At 44.1% G+C, this 14,003-nt stretch overlaps 1 protein-coding gene across 1 annotated transcript in view; it reads left to right on the top strand.

Moving 5' to 3' along the window:
* RGS6 (regulator of G protein signaling 6) overlaps positions 1-14,003 on the top strand; it is a 272,032-nt gene that overhangs the window by 195,527 nt on the left and 62,502 nt on the right. The gene's annotated exons all lie outside the window — the stretch shown is intronic.

The raw sequence follows: 14,003 nt of genomic DNA, 5'->3' as shown, positions 1-14,003 counted from the left end.
TCCCTTGGGAGTCAGTCCTGAAGGGCAAAGGAGTCCAGGAAGGCTGGACATGCTTCAAAAGGGAATTGCTAAATATTCAGGAGCAGGCTGTCTGGGTGTGTAGGAAGACAAGCCGTCGGGGAAAAAGACCAGCCTGGTTAAACAGAGAACTTAGGCTAGAACTTAAGGAAAAAAAGAGAGCCTATTTGCTCTGGAAGAAGGGTTGGGTAACTTGGGAGGTCTATAGGGACGTGGCCAGGTCATGTAGGGAGAAGATTAGAAGGGCCAAAGCTCAATTAGAGCTTGATTTGGCTGCTACAGTCAAAGATAACAAAAAAAGCTTTTACAAATACATCAACAGCAAAAGGAGGGTCAAGGAGAGCCTCCACCACTTGCTGAATGAGGAGGGTAGTGTAGTGTCAGGGGAGGAGGAAAAGGCAGAGGTGCTCAATGCCTTCTTTGCCTCGGTCTTTAATGTCAAGATCGGTTGTCCTCAGGAGACTCGGCCCCCAGAGCCTGAAGTTAGGGGCGGGGGGCTGTGTGAACCTCCCATGAGCCAGGAGGAGATGGTTAGTGACCTGCTGTGCCAGTTGGACACCCACAAGGCTATGGGCCCGGATGGGATTCACCCCAGAGTAATGAAGGAACTGGCAGATGAACTTGCCAAACCACTCTCGATTATCTACTGGCAGTCCTGGTTAACTGGAGAAGTCCCAGCTGACTGGAAATTAGCAAATGTAACGCCCATCTACAAGAAGGGTCGGAAGGATGATCCAGGGAACTATAGGCCTGTCAGCCTGACCTCGGTGCCAGGCAAGGTGATGGAACAGATCATCCTGAGTGCTATTACACGGCACATGCAGGACAATCGGGGCATCGGGGCCAGCCAACATGGATTCATGAAAGGCACGTCCTGCTTGACCAACCTGATCTCCTTCTATGACCAAGTGACCCGCTTAGTAGATGAGGGCAGGGCTGTGGATGTAGTCTATCTAGACTTCAGTAAGGCATTCGACACTGTCTCCCACAGCATCCTCCTAGACAAACTGGCTGCCCGGGGCTTGGATGGGTGGACTCTTCGATGGGTTAAAAACTGGCTGGATGGCCGAGCCCAGAGAGTGGTGGTGAATGGGGCAAAGTCCAACTGGCGGCCGGTCACTAGCGGTGTTCCCCAGGGCTCAGTTCTGGGGCCGGTGCTGTTCAATATCTTTATAGATGATCTAGACGTAGGGATTGAGTGCACCCTCAGTAAATTTGCAGATGACACCAAGCTGGGTGGGAGTGTCGATCTGCTGGAGGGTAGGAAGGCCCTACAGAGGGATCTGGACAGGTTAGATAGATGGGCTGAGACCAACAGTATGAGGTTCAACAAGAACAAGTGCCGGGTCTGCCAGTTTGGCCACAACAACCCCATGCAGCTCTACAGGCTGGGGGAGGAGTGGTTAGAAAGTGACCTGGTGGAAAGAGAGCTGGGGGTGCTGCTCGACAGCAGGCTAAACATGAGCCAGCAGTGTGCCCGGGTGGCCAAGAAGGCCAATGGCATCCTGGCCTCTATTAGGAATAGTGTAGCCAGCCCGTCTAGGGAAGTGATCGTCGCTCTCTACTCGGCACTGGTGAGGCTGCACCTTGAATACTGTGTCCAGTTCTGGGCCCTGCACTTCAAGAAAGATGTTGAGGTGTTGGAGCGAGTCCAGAGGAGGGCGACCAAGCTGGTGAAGGGTCTGGAGGGTATGACCTATGAGGAACAGCTCAGGAGCTGGGGTTGTTTAGCCTGGAGAAGAGGAGGCTCAGAGGTGACCTTATTGCAGTCTACAACTACCTGAAGGGAGGTTGTAGTGAAGTGGGAGTCGGCCTCTTCTCCCAGGCAACTAGCGATAGGACAAGAGGACACAGCCTCAAGCTTCGCCAGGGGAGGTTCAGGTTGGACATTAGGAAGAATTTCTTTTCAGAAAGGGTTATTAGACACTGGAATGGGCTGCCCAGGGAGATGGTGGAGTCACCATCTCTGGATGTGTTTAAGAAAAGATTGGATGTGGCACTTAGTGCCATGGTCTAGTTGACAGGGTGGTGTCAGGGCAACGGTTGGACTCGATGATCCCAGAGGTCTCTTCCAACCTGATTGATTCTGTGATTCTGATTCTGATTCTGTGATTCTGACCAAGGAATGAGGTATGGCCACAAGGTTATTCTGCATACATCCCTTGGAGGAGGAGGAGGAAAGAAAGAATAAGAAGTTGGCCTTTCTAGAATATTTTATCTAAAAATGGCTTTTCTCAAAATTTCTCTCAGAATTGCTTGTGTGTGCACTGATCTATGGCTTGCAGTTTAACTCCTTATGGAAAAACTTTTACCTCACAAAAAATTGCAACTGTTGTTGGCACTCTCCTTGATAATGCCAGGTGGCCAGGAGGGCGGAATAAGTAACCCTCCCAATCTCTGTGAGGTCCCTGCAGGTCCGTTTTGGCATAGGGGTAGTCTGGGAGAAGCTTTACGAGGTTCCTGCCTGTACTTTGCTTTTAGCTGAAACACAGATATTCTGTCTGTCTCACCCTTTTTGTCAGTAATATTGATAATAAAATGCACAGCTGATGGGGAAAAGAGTAAGGGAAAAATGGTCAATGCCAGATGAGTTTTACAAGTGGCACAAGAGCCTGCATTGTTTCTTGATTATACTTAATTTTGGAATCTCTTGTGGCTGAGATATCTAGCCGGGCAGTCCTGAGAGAACAGATCCAGTAAAGCCTTCCCAGTAGCCCACCGAAGGCAGTTCTTTTCCAATATAACTGTTGGTTTGGGACTTCGTAATTGTACGTTTTCATAGAAAATACAAGGCCACTTGGGAGGCCTTTGCTACGTCAGAGTTGATTGGATTTGTGAATTTTTTAAATGGCCTTTGGAAGAGTATTTTGTATTGAGATCTGTGTAGTATTTATAACATTAATAGATGTATTCAGTATTGTTATAGTTAATCAGGTGCCATGATTAACCATCATTGAGTTACCTTGCTTTCGTACAGCGCGGTTTCTGGTCCCACTTCTTCCACACATCACTTTCATGCTTGTTCTTGCAGTGGGGACCATACAATGAGCAATCCAGCAAGTTGCTGTCTGAATTGCTGTCTGACATGTGCTCCTGAGGAGGGATTGTATGGGTATATGGAGACAAAGCCATGGATTCCTGTATTTTTATCTCATTTTATGTGACAAAACATTTTGTTAGACAGAAGATACTTTTGTCTCATTTTTTCCACTGGGTTTAACATGGTCTCTTTTGGAACTGACTTTCTTTACTTGTTTCTGTCGTACTGTTCTTTAGATGAATTTGCTGTAGTGCTTTCAAAACATTTTTTCCTTCAAAACTTTTGTTCCTCTCAATACATTCTGTATCTTTTGCTGCTTACATTTTCCCTCTCTTAAGTGACACAGTTTAATTAATAAGGTCATAACTTTAACCCATTTGGTTTTCGGTGGGTTGTTTTCCTCTGGGAGGACAGAAGTTCAGATGACAGAGGTTCATCCGTCTTTTCGTGTTGAGTCTGGGCTTTTAACCGATTGCATTTCTAAGATCCACAGAAATAAAGATTTTTCTTTGCCTCCCCAGTAAAACAGAAGTGAATATATTTATAAAAGGCAAGGTCTGTAGCACAGTAAAAAGCTCGGTATTACTGCTAGGTCTTACAATTATTTCTGTACCTGCCTAACTTTATTCTGGGAGTGGGCTGGTGAGCTGGCTGCGCTGGGGTGGGCGACAGATGCTGCTCGGCAGCTCTCCCAGGCTGATGGTGCGGTGATCATAGCACGGTGTCTGCTCTGTCTCCATCTTTCTCGGGGACTGTTGGTGCGAGATGCTGATGACTCACGGAGGAAAACGAGGAGCATCGCACATCTGAGCGTGTTCCTCACGAATGCATGGTCCTGAGGTGAAACTGAAAAATAAACAGAAGATAAACAAGGCCTTTCCTCCCTCTGCCTTTCCATGCTTGTTCTCAGATACAACCTGATGGTGTGACCTGTTGTATTTTACCATGACATTGTAATTCTGCATGTTGATTTCCTGGGACCTTTTCGTCTCGCTGCTCTTCTACCCTGTGACTCATGTCAGTGGAGGTGGCGTCTCTCTCTGGTGTTTCTCCCGGGGAGAGGAGAGGACAGGACGGTGCCCGCTGCTCTTGGCCTGGAGTCTGCGTTTTGTGCCGTTATCTGCAAAATTAGTTACACCTTAAGATCATGAGCGGTGCTTCCAAATACTTGCGGGCTCTATCCGATTTACCAGCAGCCTTGCCTCCTGCTTGCAGCGCCCGGTAAGCTGGGGTCGGGCCAGGACCTCCGAGCCTGCCAAAGACGCCGGGCCGTGCCCAGAGAAGGGCCGGTGGCCGCCGTGGCCGGGCCTGTTCCCGGCCGGGCAGGGGAGCCGGGCGAGCTGCTGCCCGCCGCCGGCCTGCCTCCCATTCCGTGGGCAACACCACCACCTCCCGGCCGGCGAGGCAGCTGCCTGCCTGCCCGGCCTCCCTCCCCGCCCTGACAGCCGAACCCCTGCCTCAGCCCGGCCCCGGCCCCACCGGCTGGCGGGGCAGCCCCAGCGCGGTTTCTCATCGGTCTTTGCGTCAGGGCTGATGCTCGGCGAGCTGAAGCTCCAAGCTGCGACCAGAGGTTTGGGGCAAAGAGGAGGGAGAATGGGCAAAGGGCGAAACGAGGGAAGGAGCAATATGTGTTTTGAATGAGAATGTGATCTGAAAGTGTTTGAAGAACATTTATAATCCCAGGAAATATTTGTTTTCATTGTAATAAGCGTTGATTTGCCGTAAAATCCGTGTGGTGTGGTCCCTGTTCTGTGGTCAGTGCCCGGGACGGTTTAAAGTAGGTTTCCAGCAGATAACACATCTACAAATCCAGCGTTCGCTTTTCGTCACTGCTCGTTGAAACGTAACTGTTGCTCTGACATCCCTGTCAGTCAGTGTGCTGCTGTCATGGAGTGCAGCGGCAGGACTAACTCTGTCTGGATTTGCCTAGCACCTACTGGCAGGAGCCAGAGGATATTACGATATAAATGTGAAACCGTTGTTATTACTGGAAAGCAATTATAAAAGTCTTACGAGCACAAGTGAAATGTGTTTCCTTTTTTTTTTTCCATTTTAATATTTACAAGAAGATTTTTTGTTGAAGTATTTACATAGTTGTAGTTTCTCCAGTCGCTTGTGAAACTCTGTTCTCTGAAGATATTTTAAGACTTCTCTCCCTAAACTTGTGATGAATTGAAATGCTTCCCAAGACCTTACAGAATGCAGTGTTGCTGGCTTGAAAGAAAAGCTTTTGCTTTACATAGAGAGGATTTTGAGTTTTACCTATTTGGAAACTAAAAGCGCCAGAATGTGTTTTGCTGCATTATAAGGCTGTTTTGTGCAAATCTGCCCAGGCAAACTGTGCCCGTTGGAAGCGTTGTGAGGTCCAAGGCTGTCCCTGCAGGGCTAGCAGGGACAGGGCTGAGTTCAGAGCGCACGAAGCAGCTGATGTGCCCGGTGGTAGAGAGAGCCGTACGAGACTGGGTTTTGTCCAGAGTTAGTGGTGACAGTTGACAACTTACCCTCACCCTCGTGAGGTTCCCAGAAAGAAGCAAGTGAACCTGCTGGGCCTCAAACCGAGGCATTGTTGGATGGGAACAGGAAAGCAGCAGCACTGTCTGGTTTGTCCCATTTCAGTTGGCTGTTGCACCACAAAGCTCCCTGAAACAAGAGAACTACTTTGAACAAGGCTGATCCTCGCTGCACGATGAATGGCTTTATGAAGGCTGTGCTTTGTGCTCCTGCTTGGGCAACACCGAGATATGCAGTCGTGTCTGCTCTGAGCCCATCCCACATTCAGGGCTTGTTGCTATCTGAAGTCATCGCTGCTTCGGAGCAGCCCATCAGCTTTTCCAAGTCCAAACGCATACTTACATGGAAAGGAGTTAAATAAAATGCTAGTCTTGAAATTCTTGGAGACGGGAAAAAAGAAAAAGAAAGGAAAATATTTTACTAGATTCCCTCTGTCTTAGTATAGAAGCGAAAATGCCTTCTAAAATTCATAGACAGATATTTTGCAGTTCTAAGCAGTGTTTTGACAGTAGATTCAGTTATTTAAACTGAATGGTACTTGTTTAATGCAGCTTTCAGCTTTTTAAAATGCTGCTTACTTTCAGAGGTTATTTGGTAAAATAAACTTGAAGGATTTACCAGACAGGAAATGCAATTTTAATATATAGGTATTTAAGAGAAGCTGATTGTTGTTTTTACTGCTTCTGTTGTTAATACGCAGCCCTGTGAAATCTGTCAAATGCAAGAAAGAAGAAATAATTTACGTGTTTTGAACTTGTTACTTAATTATGAATATTAACAGATTTGTGCTTATTGATTGTTTCAGTGTTACCAATAAATTGTTCTGCATGTTTAAAATTACCACTGATATATATCTCTACCTGAATTTGAAATGCAGGAACGAGCTGTTGCCAGTAAAATCAGTTGCTCCTTGCCAGTATCAGCACCTTTAACACGTGGTTTAAGGAGCCTTGTTTAAAATATGGCCTCTAGTGTTAGTGCCAATACTGTCTCTTTGTTTAGCATGACAGTAAGTAAATTGTCAGCAATTGCTAGATGATCGTAATTCATCTGGCACTACCCTTGGCTAAGAGAAATTATATGTGCAACCTTAATCCCACTGGAGAATTGTCCCTGATTGACTGCTGCACCAGTACAAAGCTCCAGTGAGGCCAACTGCACTCCAGTGCACTGTGTGTTATACGTGATTGAAAGGCCTAGCAGGGAAAGGAGCGGGGTGGGGCGGGGGGGGAAGCTGTACAATGCCGATTATTTCATTTTCAGGACAATGAACTTCTGGAGAGAAAAGAGCTACAGATGTCAGGTTATTTCATTTTCCAGTTAATGTGACTATTACTGCATCGCCAAAAACACTGTGTGTGGTTCTCAACCTTTCCTGAAGAGTAAGAGGGAAAAGAGTAGCAACGTGTCAGGATGAAGTTGGTTTCTTAGAGAATTTGGTGATGCTAACTATCCTTATCTGTAATAGAAAGCACAGACAATAATGTTGCCGCAGTTAACATGGAAGTGTGTGATCTTCTGAAAGAGAGATCTGTTGCAGCAGGAGCTCTTTGGGAGGTTTGAAAATTGAGTGCTTCTGCAAACAGAATTACTGTGGAAATTCATAGGAACTCGGCATAGGTGAGGACTACAGGGTCAGATCTCCTAGTAAATAAATATTGTGCCAAAATCTGCAGCTTTCAGAGCACTTTACTGTCTTGCACCAGTTAGTGACATTTACACCTTTGCAGGGAAACTGTTATAACACTGGTGAGGGCAAGGAGGACCTTGATGTGACAGCCTTTGAAACCTGCTCTGTGAATGAGGACACGGTGTGAAGTGACCTGATAGTCGCATGCTGAAATACACCAGTCACCTTCTATGTTTTATTGATCTTCCTCTTTCCTGGAGAAGAAAAATTGCTATTAAAAATATTAATAGATGATTGAAATGACAAACAGATTGCCTTTGATTTAAAGGCTGTGCGCGTGAATTGCGTAGCAGTAAAAATGTTTCAGCCCTAACAAGATCTGACACGAGAATCTTCAAAAGCCCCAATTCCAGCAGTGCTCGGAGTTGCTTCCCTTGCTGTTCTGTTGCTGAATCATTTTGACAGCATGAGGAACAGCGTCTAAACACTACTATATGGCAGGGAGCCAAACCGCTAAGCTATACAAGCCACTTCAGTAGTCTGAGTAATGCAAAGGCAGAGCAGCCTGAAAGCAACTGTAAATTTATGATCAATTGTAGGTGTAAAGGTACATCTTGAGATAGCCGCAGTTCTTAGCGATTTGTAAAAGGAGGTAACTTCTGATGGTACTACGAAATGCTGTTACTGTTGCTGCTGGGAGGCTGGGAGTGCAAGGTACAATTTTCCTGCCTCTTGTATACCTCTATAATGGCTCTCAAGGCAATGTGCTCGTCTTCTGTGGGTGTTATAGGAGGAACAGGTACAGGTTTGAATGGTGCAAAGTGTGGAATAGTTTTGTTGTTTTGTTTTGCAGTTTCCTCCCATACTTGTAGTAACAGCAGTTTATTCAGAGCTGCATTTGAGGAGAGAAAAAGATGCGGGCACAAGTCACCCAGTATGTCTTTCATTTAGACCAGGCCAAATTCTAGACAAGCAAACCAATGGCAAGGGACGATTGCACTGGGGTTATGGTATATTCTGGCTTCTGGAGGGTGCGTGAGTGCATGTGTTTGGATCTATCAGCATGTTTGTTGATGCCAGGCCTGTCTATAGATAGCACAGACCTGATAGCAGCTCAGGTTTTCCAAGGCAGGTGAGGAATGTTTAGCACAAATAAATCAGTGTGCCTGCTCTCGTGGTAAGACTACTGCTTGGCATCTCTCGGTGAGAGCGAATGCCCGTGTGTAGGCAGTCAAAGGCGCTGAGCGTCGGGTGCGAGGGCTGGACTGACGTGACACAGCTCTGTGGAAGTGGAGTGAGAACAGGGCTGAGGCTGGTGTAGCACCAAACATTTTATATCAGTGCAGGTCAACTGGAAAAAGACCTTTTGCTGGTATCACTTTTTTTCCAGTTGAGGACCTGGTTTAAGCTGTCCTGGCAGGCTTCTTCCACTGGGATTAGCTGTGCATCCATTAAGAGGTTTGCTAACAGCTTTACTAATACCACTGTAGAGCAATCATTTTAAATCCAGGGCTCTCAGCTAGTGGCATCCTTCTGCTCCTCAGCACTGGCTGCCTGCTTTTAAGTGTTGTTGATGGGAGGGTGTTGCAAGCCAGAAGCCTGTCTTCAGCTATGTCTTCTGTTACTTGCTTTCACGCCTTGTAAAGCTACCTGAACTATTTTTAGATGGGCAGCATTGTAACGAAAGCAGTCTGGCTGTGATATCTCCAAGATCTTATGATCTAATTTATCTTTGTTACCTGGGTAAATTAGCCCACACAGACCTCTGCACTGTCACATCTGATCATTTATTGATTCCTGCCTAGTGAAAATCTCCCTCTACAGGTCTGCATCGTAGAGGGTACGTGTACTTTGGTAGTCTGGCCAATGTGATGAGATGGCAAAAGTCCCTCCAAATGGCAGTTCAGAAGAAGGAGCTATTAACAGGGTGAAAGTACACAAGGAATTTGGATTTTGCAAATTCAAATCTCCGTCTTTCCTGTCGGCCTATGTTTAAAATACAGGCAAGAGAGATTGTGTGTGTGTGTTACATGTAAAATACATATTGGAGACAAAGATCAAATTTACACAGCAGTGCCGATGGTTAAATTGTGAATTTGCAGCCCATTACTTTGTAAGCTATTTCAAAGTGTATTAGCACTCGGTTGCTAGAAATTCCTGTTCAATTCCTAGTTAGAGCACACAAGCAGCTCTGCAACTCTGCTGTGTTGCCCTCCACCTGGTCTCGTTCCCTGAGCCGATTCCCTCAGCTGCTCATCTTCTGTCCCCACCATGACTGCAGGAGCCTGTGGCGTTTTCTCTCTCCTTGGAAGGTTATCTTCTGTCACCTTCCCAACACCACAAGTGTCTATCAACAGCTTGCAGTGCAGCTGCGAGTCAGGGGCACGACTCCCTTTTGTGAAAGGATTTATTAGTAGACTTGCTGATAATTTTGCTTCAGGGCCTGCTGTCAGGGACACGAACATGGACAAGTCAAACATCAGATTTGTTAATTTTAATAGGCTTTCAATAAATCTGTGATCGGATTCTCATATGGTTTTGTTTACACAGATATGGGCACTCATGCAACAGAGGTACAGAGTGCTTCCTAAGTTCACAAGCAACATACAAAACCCAATGATTAGTATTTGTATGGGACTCATCTCTGAAATACCAGCGTTTGGTATAAATGGGCAAGCATACTGAACAGCTTTCTGTAGATAACACTTAGTAAAGGAGACAGAGGAGGGATGAAGAAATTATTGGAATGTCATATCAGCCCAAACACTGATAAATAACCCACAGCGTTGTCAGGAAAAGGCAGAGGATCAGAGATTTTGTACCCATTAAATTTACAAATATTCTGTTCTTCTTGTTGTTTTGTCATCCTGGAATGGTCACGCACAACTTAGCTCCATGTGCTGTTTTCCACCTGCCCACTAAGCATCATTCTTACTTCACACAAAGTATTATATTTTCAATTTTTTTTATTACAAGAAAAGTAAATTGTAAATTCAAGCACTCAAAAGTTACAATGAACAAAAAGACTTCTTAGAAACTTTGGCTGCTTTGATCAAAAAGGGGTAACATTCCTGCTGCTAATAATTGTTAATAATTCACAAACAAGATTTAAAGTGAATATAACGTAAAGGAAAATTGCTATTGCTAGAAGCTCTAAGGTGTTGTAGCTTTGATGATGCTCCTTGCTGACACTGAGTGGTGCAATTACCACATGCTGATGGAGGAGAGCTGCAATTACCACATTTTCTGAGTCAACTGCTGAGATTTTTTTTTTAGTTGGCATTGGTGTTTATTGATGCGCTTATTGTAGGCAAATTCTATAAAGTGCTTCCCCAGTATTTGTAACAGAATACTAGGGAGACATCTAGATATTTCTTTATCTTTTTTTTTTCTCCTACCATAAAAATTGGCGCATTGCATTAAATTCCTCCTGTGAGCAGAAGCCTATACTTCCAACCTAGCTAAAATCACTGTGGGAGTTAGTGGGGGGCTCTGTGTAAGAAAAATAGTAGCAAGGAGTGCTGAAGGCCTTGAGAAATTTTGTATGAAATTGTTTTGCCCTTTATCATGGGTGATGTTTATTTGTTTACTTTTGTAAGCTCAGCGGTAAAATTGTGGATAATCAGTTAACCTTTTTGTCCTAGATTTACCAAGGACCCAATGCTGTTTGGAGGGGACCAAAACACGTTATTTCCATTTAATAGTGTGATTGCCACGATTGGCAGGCTAGAAAGCAGCTTGAGTGGCTGCTCATACACCCATGCACGTATGTATGCAGTAAGTCATTTTGACTGCTTGCAATTTTTTTTTTTCAGTCTTGCTTTTCTGATAGAAATATTTTAAGATTGGTCTGAGTTCAGGAGCAAATTGTTTGGAAAATTTGGTGCTAAAATGGGTTCATCTGTTTTCAAGAATGAAGTGACAGGAAGGAGAACACATTTTCACCCTTTCATCAAAATACTGTCTGAACCTTGAATTTGGAGATGACTGACAACAGAGGCTCGGCACGTAGCTTGTTTGCTCATAGAGTGTGTCATGGAGTGTGTAGATAAGGTCTAGGAAGGAGCTGAACGTTTCACATTTTTCATATTCCTTTTGTAAAATAAAACACTACTACTGTGCAAAAATATTTAATATGTTTTAAAAATCATTAAAATATATTCAGAGAATATTAGGGTTACACTAACAATGGAAGAGGCAGGAAATAACCAAGCAGTCTTATATCTGTCTGCATGAAAGACATACATGACAAATTATTTCATAATATGATCAGACAGTATTTTTTGATTGTTTTTAGGACCTTAGTTTCTTTAGTGTTGGTATTTGTCAGTGAGATGTGAGGCTGTGTAACTATCTGAGTTCCAAAGCATCCCACCTCATTGGCTGTAGTTGCTGGATGGCATCCAGTGATCAGGGCTCAGCTCAGTAACTCTCATGAGAAAGGACAGACTTTAGTCCTTGGTCACTGACGCCACATTAAGACATCCCATATCAAATCACTGTGGAGCTCCACTCGGCAGTGCTTACCCAGCTCTGCCATCTCAGGACACTGAGCAAAAAATGCAGTTGTCTTATCAGGCCTAAAAAGAAACACAAAGATGCACAGATTTGCTGAAGTTTCAGAAATACACTTGTATTTTTTATTTTTATACACATGTGTGTGTGCATATGTACATATGTATACCTTGTCAGGGACATGCCCAGTCTGCTGGACGACAAGCAGACCCCGATGGTCCTGGTTCTTTTGCCCAGAACTAGGAGCACAAGCTCCGCTCCAGGCAGCATATCTTTAGAAATTGCTGGAGGAGAGTACGGTGTTCTGTCTGCCTTTGCCATTTCACACAGTGCATAGAAGATGGACAAATCTGATTATAGGTGGCTCTGCATTTTCCAAGCAAGTCCTGGATTTTCTGGAAGACATAGAACAACTTAGGTTGAGTAGAAATGGTATCAAATACACTGATGGTGACTCACCTCATTAACAGCATCTTACTGATGGCCTCACACCTTGTGAGCTTTTTTTTTTAATTTATCTTTTCATGGCTGGCCACTCATTTATCATGTTGACAGGCAATGGCCTTCTGAGAACACTAGCTACTGTTATGGGATTACTGAAGCCAAACAGAAAATGGAGAAAATGGCAAGAAATATAAAACTGCTAGTCTGTCTCTAAACCAGATAGCTGGATAAATGGTTATTGTGAATCTATTTGAGCACAGAAATACGGCTACTCTGTTGGTATTAAGCAACTTGATCTACTTCAGCTTCAAAGAAGAGCCTAAAGGAAAAAGATGTATTTCATTATAGGTGAGGAAGAAATAGATGTTCACAGGCTGTTGACTATCCTTGAGCTGAGCATACTGACTCAGAGGAAATGTAGATGTTTGGAGAGCAGCATAGAGGAGATGGGAGCCATTCCTCTACCTGGATCCAGCAACACTTTCTGTTACTGAAAACATGTCCAAGTATTTGTTTTCAGAAGATCTCAAATGCCCTGTTAGTGTTTAGTGGAAACATGTCAGGGTCAAGGGTTTCCCTCTGGTGTCTTCTGGAAGAGCTTGTGAAATGTGGAATCTGAAAATCAGCCAGAAAAGATCTTTTTGGGGAAGGTAAGTTATGTGAGGACAGTCCATTGGGCTTAACCTACAGGAGATGCTAAGATGAAGTTTTCTGGAAAACTTACAGATAAAGGAATCTGTGTCTTGGTCTGACAGAAGAGAGTCTTATAAAGGATTCACTCAGGTCTTCACCATGTCTTATAAGGATAAATCTGAATTTTCTCATCTGAGGAAGGGCATAAGTAGCGTTTCTAGGTGGGCAAAAGTAGGTTGCAGTGATTGAAACGGCCACAAGCAGAGAAAAAGCCAATGTGTGAGGGTAACCCTAAAAATTGAAGGTGTTGTGGGAGATGACAGTAAAGAGTTTTCATTATGATTGAATATTAATTAGTGACATAGCTATTAATGATGACAGTAATTAACAGAGGAAGGGAAGACTTGTCATTGTCCTGAGGATGAGTAATCAGTCTTGGCAGGTGATAAATAATGGTTCAGCAAACTCAGCAGAAAGATAACCTGTCTGCCTCAGGACAACTGGAGAACAGCTATAAAACCTTCCAGGTTCTTGGCAACATTTGGGAATGACTTCATATTTTTAATAGAGACAAATTAAAATCCCCGATCTCAAGTGCTGCTTATATTCCGGAATGGCTGATCACAGGAGTTCTGCTTGAATCGGTGCCTTCAGTTTACTTGCCCCTTTAAACCTTTCTTTTTTAATCTTAATAATGAGTAAGAAAGACTGGGGAACCAGCTTTCAGCATTACTTGAATTTTTCATTGTAGTTTGATGAAAGTTGAATAGATTCCTTAAAAGAGGCATAGAGCTGGTGACGTGATCGTTCTATGTAAAAATGGAGTGGGACTTAATCTTGCATGAAGTATTCCTGTATATCTGGAAAGGGACCATGCAGAATGCACTTCACCTCCCTTGAGCAAAGCAATGCACTACTGTAGATGATTTTCAGATATCAGCTGTTGTGTCATGTGGCAGTAAGATCCTGCAAGCCTGTAATCTGAGACCAAAATCAGGAGAAATAGTGGACTTCAGTTTGAGGGATGAACAGAAAAACCAAGATAGATTCTGGTTTAGCTTGAACCAAGACAGTGTTTTGTGAGGTTTGGTTTTGTTTCTAACAATACAGAAGCACTACAGTTTGAGTCTTCTTGAAATCGTTTTCACACAGAATCACAGAATCACAGAATGTTAGGGATTGGAAGGGACCTCGAAAGATCATCTAGTCCAA

Source organism: Nyctibius grandis, chromosome 4 (assembly GCF_013368605.1).
Source record: "Nyctibius grandis isolate bNycGra1 chromosome 4, bNycGra1.pri, whole genome shotgun sequence".
Taxonomy (NCBI): domain Eukaryota; kingdom Metazoa; phylum Chordata; class Aves; order Nyctibiiformes; family Nyctibiidae; genus Nyctibius; species Nyctibius grandis.
The sequence above is the reverse complement of the archived record's forward strand: the minus strand, read 5'-3'. Positions and strand labels throughout refer to the sequence as shown.